The sequence below is a fragment of the Vidua chalybeata genome, chromosome 3 (genome assembly GCF_026979565.1).
Source record: "Vidua chalybeata isolate OUT-0048 chromosome 3, bVidCha1 merged haplotype, whole genome shotgun sequence".
NCBI classification, from domain to species: Eukaryota; Metazoa; Chordata; class Aves; order Passeriformes; family Viduidae; genus Vidua; species Vidua chalybeata.
The window spans coordinates 57,179,991-57,187,004 of NC_071532.1; positions in this window are offsets into that span (position 1 = coordinate 57,179,991).

Consider the following 7,014-nt stretch of genomic DNA (forward strand, 5'->3'; position numbering starts at 1 on the left):
ATAAAACTTTTAAATGCTTTAATGGTTTAAAAGGAAGTTTTTAATTTAAAAACTTTATATAATGCTTCTTGTTTCTGTGTTAATGCAATCTACATATTTTCTAAAATCACTTTGCAGTGAATATCATGTACATTTGCAGAATATTGCATAAGTACTTAGAGGACTTACATTTCAGTGGAAGAAAAAAATTCCAGAAGGATTCAGATTGCCTACTGAAAATTTTCCTTTTTTATTGGATGAAGCATTACGGTGTCCTGCAGAATTGCTCCCTGAGCCATGATGTGTAAATTAAAATGCAAGAGTTATAAAAGTCTCTGTGAAACTTCCTTAGAGGGTGACACAAATTCATTGCTGGAACAAACCAGATAAAATGTTGCTTTAAAAAGTGTGAATATTATATATTTATAGCTGCCTGGAAATAGCAGCATCGTGGATCTTTCATTGTTCTGGTGTTTGTAGGTTTTGTGTGTGTGGTTGCACCATAGAGTTGCTATTATGTTTTTATGATAGGGCAGAGATATCGAGAACTGTGTGTAAATCAGCAACACAGAAGAAAATGTGTGGCTGTGTTTTTCCTGTGTTTCCCAATAGCTATCAAATTGCATTTAGTTTTTTTCCTTAAAATAATTTGAGGAACAGACATCATAAAACATAATAAGTGTATTTGTGGCATCACTTAATTCAGAAGGCAGTAGGGGATGGATCACAGTCAAACAAGGGCTAATGAGAACACAGAGGAACATGACAACCGAAAGTCTCTGTTGACTAGTGAACTAAATCTGCCGGCTGGACGCAATTGTCTGACAGAGAATTGAATGTCAGGATCATTTAGGGTTAACAATGGCCCATTACAAGCAAAAGCAGACAGCTATGAAAAATAGCCGGCATGGTAGTCATTCTGCAGGGACCATGGATGCAAACTTGATAATGAGGCACTTCATTCACTACATCCTTCTGCTCTAATTACTCAGGTGAATAGGAAATACTTGGTTTAAGGCGGGAACAGACTAGAGCAAAAACACTTGTTTGGTAAACACAAAGCGTGACGGGGATTTTTAATGATCCTTTTCTAGCACGTATGAAATTAGTATGTATGCAGTGCAACCTATTTTATGGATGTGGAAATTGGGAGGGAATAGAAATATTTTCTGACTAGTGGAGGGAGGCCAGGAAGATTCATGTAAAGATTGGTACTCCAGGGTTTTTCCCTTAGCATTCTGTCCAGTGTCCATACTGAATATTGCAAACAACTTACTTTAAGTACACCTGCACTTGTAAAAATATACTGTGTAAGTTCAGTCAAGGGGGTTTATTGCTTGGAGTTTAGCATACATGCTTTAGGAACAAAACTGCTGCATGTAGGGAATAGAAACAAGAGGAGGTCTGAGAGAGGGAAATAAGCAACTTGAGAAGAAAGCTGCTGCTTGGGGGAGACTTGCAAAAATGTGGCAATTAGAAATTGGAACTTAAGAAGAAGGAACAGAAGATAGCATGTAGGTGTGTTATAGCACAGCTTTGGTTGCTTCAGTCATGTTTTTTAGACTTTAGAAATTCAGATATTTAACCACTTCACTTTTTAAAACATTTGTTTTGTGCCATTTACAGAAACTTTCTGGATGAACTCTCAGGACCCATGAACAACATTCTGTGTCTCTCCAGTAACTCTTAGCTCTCTGGTGTTCTAACTCTGAGCTACAGCCTACGGAGTTCCACGTAGTCTATGACTTGCAGAGCTGTTAGGAGAGATGAATTCCCTGATTTCTGGCACAGGTTTTCAGGAGGCACCTTAATAGTTGTTGTCTGTTGCAATAGGCACCTCTGCCTTGATTCAGTCCTCTCCAGCCTCTTCATCTGGTGCAAAACAGCTGCAGCAGAGATTGGAACTTCAAGAATCAAGCTGCTCTTTCAAACATTTAATGTCATAGGATGCCTTTCTTATGTGTAGATATATTCTGCTCACAGTGGTTTTGAAAAGAGTCTTGTCTTTTGTTCATGTGTTATGTGCAGGTTGCTTGCTGCCTTCCCCTTCAGAAGGGTTTGTTTACCAGCACTGGGATGTTTATGTAAAGTCCCAGTCCTGCAAGCTGCTTAGAGTAGATTGACCCCTATACTCAAGGCTCCAGCAAAATCAGCAAGGAACGGGCTTTGAGCCACAACATCAAGGCTGCAATTAGTGTATACTAACTTTAAAGGCTGGGAAAACATTTTCTCTCTTGCAGTCATAGATGAAGGTGTCAACTCTGCATTTCATACAAAACTTTGTCCACCTGATTGTTTGTGAGGACTTTGTCAAGCCAAATGAATTTTCACAGCATTTGGCTGTGACAAGCAAGTTTACAAGTCCTGTGTAATGCTCAAATGCAAACAATCAGTAGAAACTGCAGATGCCACTTTTAGCGGAAAAAAATGTTTCCACACCGGTAAAGCAATATCAGTAAAATCTATGCTCTGAGCAGACTTCAAATTTTTGTTGCATTTATATCGCCTGCAAAGGCAGGGGGTATAATAAACTAGTGTGTAGCAGCTGTAAATTTTCTGAGGATTTATCTAACCACAAATACATCGAAATGGGGAAATAGGTCTATATTAAACTGTGCAAGATGCTGCTGGAACTCAGCCACTTCTGCAACATCCTGTAATTAATTTATTATGACAGGTCTGGCAAACTGAAACACCCAATACGCTTGCGACAGACTGTTATGATATAGCTGTTTGAAAACTACTGTAGTCACATAAAATGCAGGTATTAAAGGAAAAAGAAGAAAAGGTAGCCCAGTGTTACCATTATTTTTCTGGTATGCAGAAATTTTTCACCAGACTCACATTCACCAGCATCCTGGAGTGTACATGGCAGACTCAGTACCTCTGCCTGCACTAGCTGGGAAGGAAATTGTTGCAGAATATATTGGCTTAGATCCTACTGTTCTGGGATCAGAAGGAGAGTTAATGAAGTTCCGTGGACATGTTCGACTGAGGGACCTCTTTTCGCACATTTTCTGAGTCAGCGCAGGCCTAGCCATGTCTTTTGGTGATGAAGTTAATAAGAGGAGCTGAGACACTCAGTGCTGGTTTAACTTTCTTCTTGGTCAGTCCATATTCGTTTTTCTGCCCATGTTTAAGAGTCTTGGTTTCATTAAATAATAGTGAAAGAGTTCCAATGAAATTGTCTGTGAGTTGCAAAGAGAATTACTACAGATTTCTCAAAAATCAGTTTTTTAATGTCTCTAGTTCTTACAGAAGTGACTAGAACAGGTTTTCCTTGCATTCAGCTGCTTATCCTCAGTTCATTGCCTCAGTTCTCAGGTAAAATAAATACTGAATTTCATCTTTTTCTGGATGTTATCTTCAATGTTGAACATCCTGCTATTAATCCACAGCTAAACATTGCTAATTCAGCACTGCACAACTGTATGATTTGAAGAAAATCCTCCTTCTCCCCATCCAAATTTTTGGTAAGTAGAATAGGTTGGTTTGCTCCCTTGCTTGCACTGCATGTTTTAAAGTGCACAAGTTAAGCCTTTGTATATCCATTGCTGCAGGTGAGCTGTGCAGAGTACATGCAAGTAGTTATCATCACCAAGTGTTACTCACTTGGCAGTTCTGTTTTTTTATGGACCATAATTATTCCTTTAGTTTCACCTCAACGTTTTTATTCTGGCGTTGCATCATCAGCGCGCTTTTATTTCAGTGTATGTCATCAGGATTTGGACACTTTCGTATAGACACTGTATAAAGCAACTTCATGTTATGTTCTGCATTCATTTTAGAGCTTGATGGGGATACACAATCATGGGTGTAATAGTGACGTCAGCCTGAGCTTCATTAAAATAAATGCCATCCAAAGCCAAGCTTCAGCAGGCTGCATAAGCCTATAATAAGCTTATATGGGGTTGGTTAATCCCCATTGTTGGTTAGTATAATGTCATAATAAAAAAGTGACATCAGGGAAAGGGCAGAAAGGGCAGTAAATGTGCTCTGCAGTGTGGCCAAGCACTCCTGACATCCCTCTTCCTTAAGCAAGAGCATGAGCAGAGCTGAGCAGGTCCAGGTTGCAATGGAGGGTGACTGAAAGTGGCTCTTCTGTTAACTGAGACAGAGCTACAGAGCCATGAACATCCCAGGGTGGCTTTCCTTGGTGATGCACTCTGGGTGTGTGCAGGCATGCAGAAGGTGTGGAGCAACACATGGCCCTGCACTGGCGTGCTTCCCAAGAATACTGTTTCATTGGACATTGCAGGTCCTGCTCTCCATGGGAAACATCCTGGAATCAGGACTCCCAGTTTAGACCCCAAAGGTTCTAATTTGTTGCCTGTATCCAAAGGCTTGGATGAGAAAGAGATGGGCTGTCCTTAGGATAAGCAAAGGCACCCTCACTCCTCAGAGCAGGGGCACCCAGGGCACCCTCCACGGGGCTGGTACTGAGCAGGGCCAGGGCTCAGGCTTCCTGTCTCCCAGGGATGAGTACCAGTCAATGAGCCAGCACTGGGAAGGAGGGTGAAAGCTCTAGCCAGCACTTTTGCCTCACACTTGGTTGAAGTGGTAGCTGCAGTTGTCTTTCCTTGCTGTTCTTTCAGTCAGGGTTAGATTTTCTCTGAAAGTAGAAAAAGCCCTCAATGGCAGCTCTTTGAGTTCAGTGTCTCTGGCATTTTGCCCTTTGTACTCTTTGTCAACATAGTAGTATGGGTTTTCAAGTCATGTTTGGGAACCTGGGCACCTGGCTCTTGCTGAGACTTACTTGAGGCAGTGTTTTTGATATCAGGTTTGTGGGACAAGTGTTAGAGACTTGGCTGCCTCCAGTTAGATCCCTGAGTAGCCTGAATTCACAAGGAAAAAAATTGTTGGATAATTCTGAGGTTCTGATTGTTGGTCAGGTTTTGTGTTGGAGGAAGAGACCTGTGTAGACATGGTCTAAGATACAATTTCCTGATGGATTGTGCCATCATCTAGCAACAGCTGGATTCAGTTTGCTTCATCGGGAGAGTTAATATTTTTAACAATGCTTAGCATTGATTGTTTTTTCATGCCAGTGAAATGGAAGACGATATAGAACAAGTAATGCTGACAGCAATTACCAGCCATTACCAACACTATAAACAAGGATTTCTCTGAGCCATGATAACTAGGAGAAGAAAGCTGTAAGACTCAAGTATCTTCCAGCCTAAATGTACATACAAGGCCTGCCACCAAAGGTGATAAACCTAATATTTAGCTCAGGTTGCTTGTTCTAAGGACACATTTTGCAAGAAGAGGAAAGAGTGACTAGTTCAGCACATTGGGGCTGACATTGGTCAAACACTGTCAAGGTTTGGTCTTTTTGTAGTTGCTTCATTGAGTCGTTTGAACTCCACCGGTTTCCCACACTAAGATCAGTGCTGTAACATCTGTGAATGTTTTGGGTTATCTTTTTTTTTTTTTAGTGGTTTTGTTCCTTTTTTTTTTTGGTTTTGAATGTGTGGTAAATCATATTGGAAATTTGTATAATTGAAGAAATCTATTCCTAGTTCATTTGAACCGTTGGTATGTTTTTCCAGAGCATTGCCATATTTTCCTAGAGCTAGAATTAGCTAAATTTAGATACTTGCCTTCTACTTGCCACCCAGCAATGGACGAGCACAGCTTCCAAATTGAAGATGCATGTGTTTGTGCCTGCAACACTAGCTGAATGCTGGTTAACCTCACTTGCAGAGTTCTGGTGTGAATTGGAGTTTCTTGTCATGAATTCGTCTCCCAGGGTCAGACTGAATCCTGTAAATTGAATAAGAACTCAGCCAGAGAGAGGAAAAGAGAATTTGCTGCCATTTGAACCTGTGCAATACCAACAGAGAAGTGCTCAAGCAGGGCACTGGCAGTCTCTCTGCACAGTGCAGCAGTGTGGAAAACAGGCCTGGCTCTCCGCAGATTTGTAAGCAGTGGCACATGTCACAAGGGATTAAGGACTCCTGGAAGGACATGCAATTTGTGGTGCTGCTCCCATTCTCCCTCCCAGCCACCCTCAGTTCCCTGCTGGCCTCCTGCCTCCTGTGTAAAACTCCAGCTGAAATGGAGAAATGGGATGGGTGGCAGTGTGCCAGCTGCCCGGGCATCCGGTGCTGCTTATCTCTCTGACGGACACCCTGCTGTCCATCCCCACCATGACTCACTTCTTGAGGCACTTGTGCCTCCTGTAGCTCAGGGAACTTATTCACTCCTGGAAAAATCTCTGTAAATATTCATATAGCTGCCTTGTTTTACATCGGCCCTTTTGAAGATTGGCTTTTTTTTGTGTAGGCAGGTTGGCTGCTGATTTGCCACTATCATCACAACTTTTTTTGACTAGAAAGGTGTGAGTAGAAGTAGCTTTTGCTTCTTCTGTTCTAAGGTGCTAAAGTATCTGCTCTAGGAAGAAAATAATTTGGAAATGCTTTGAAAAGTTAAATTAAAAGCTGTGGTCTGGGTTCTTAGTGCTGTCTGAAAACCAAAAAACACTCTATCAAAAGATGTTGAAATGATTATTTGTTTCCACTTTGCTAAGTTTAATTTACAGCTGGTTTTGTGAGTTTCAACTGAAATCAGATTAGTTAACGTTAATCTGAATCTTGTGTCTAAAAACTCAAAGACCTAATTAATTAGCTATATTTTGTCACTATTTACTAAAAAATACCAGCAGTGATTTTACAAATTTTGAAAAGAATAGGATTACATTGTCATAGGAAATATTGAAAATGTTGACAGTTTTTAACAAAGAAATTCTATGCTTATTTAAAGACCATTTTGGGGAAAAACCTTTCTAAGAAAAATACTGATGTTGGATATTCAAATCAACTCACTTATTTGGCAGTAAAACTGGTCTAAGTGAATAGGAGTGCATGACATGACTCTTGATTTCAGTAAGATTTTTGATACTGTCTTATATGATATTTTTTATTACCAAAGGGGGAGAAATATGGTCAGCTATCACAAGGATTTGATGCATAACTAATTAAAAAAGAGAAGCTGCATTCAAAAAAGAGTTATGTAAGTTTAGTTATCATACCA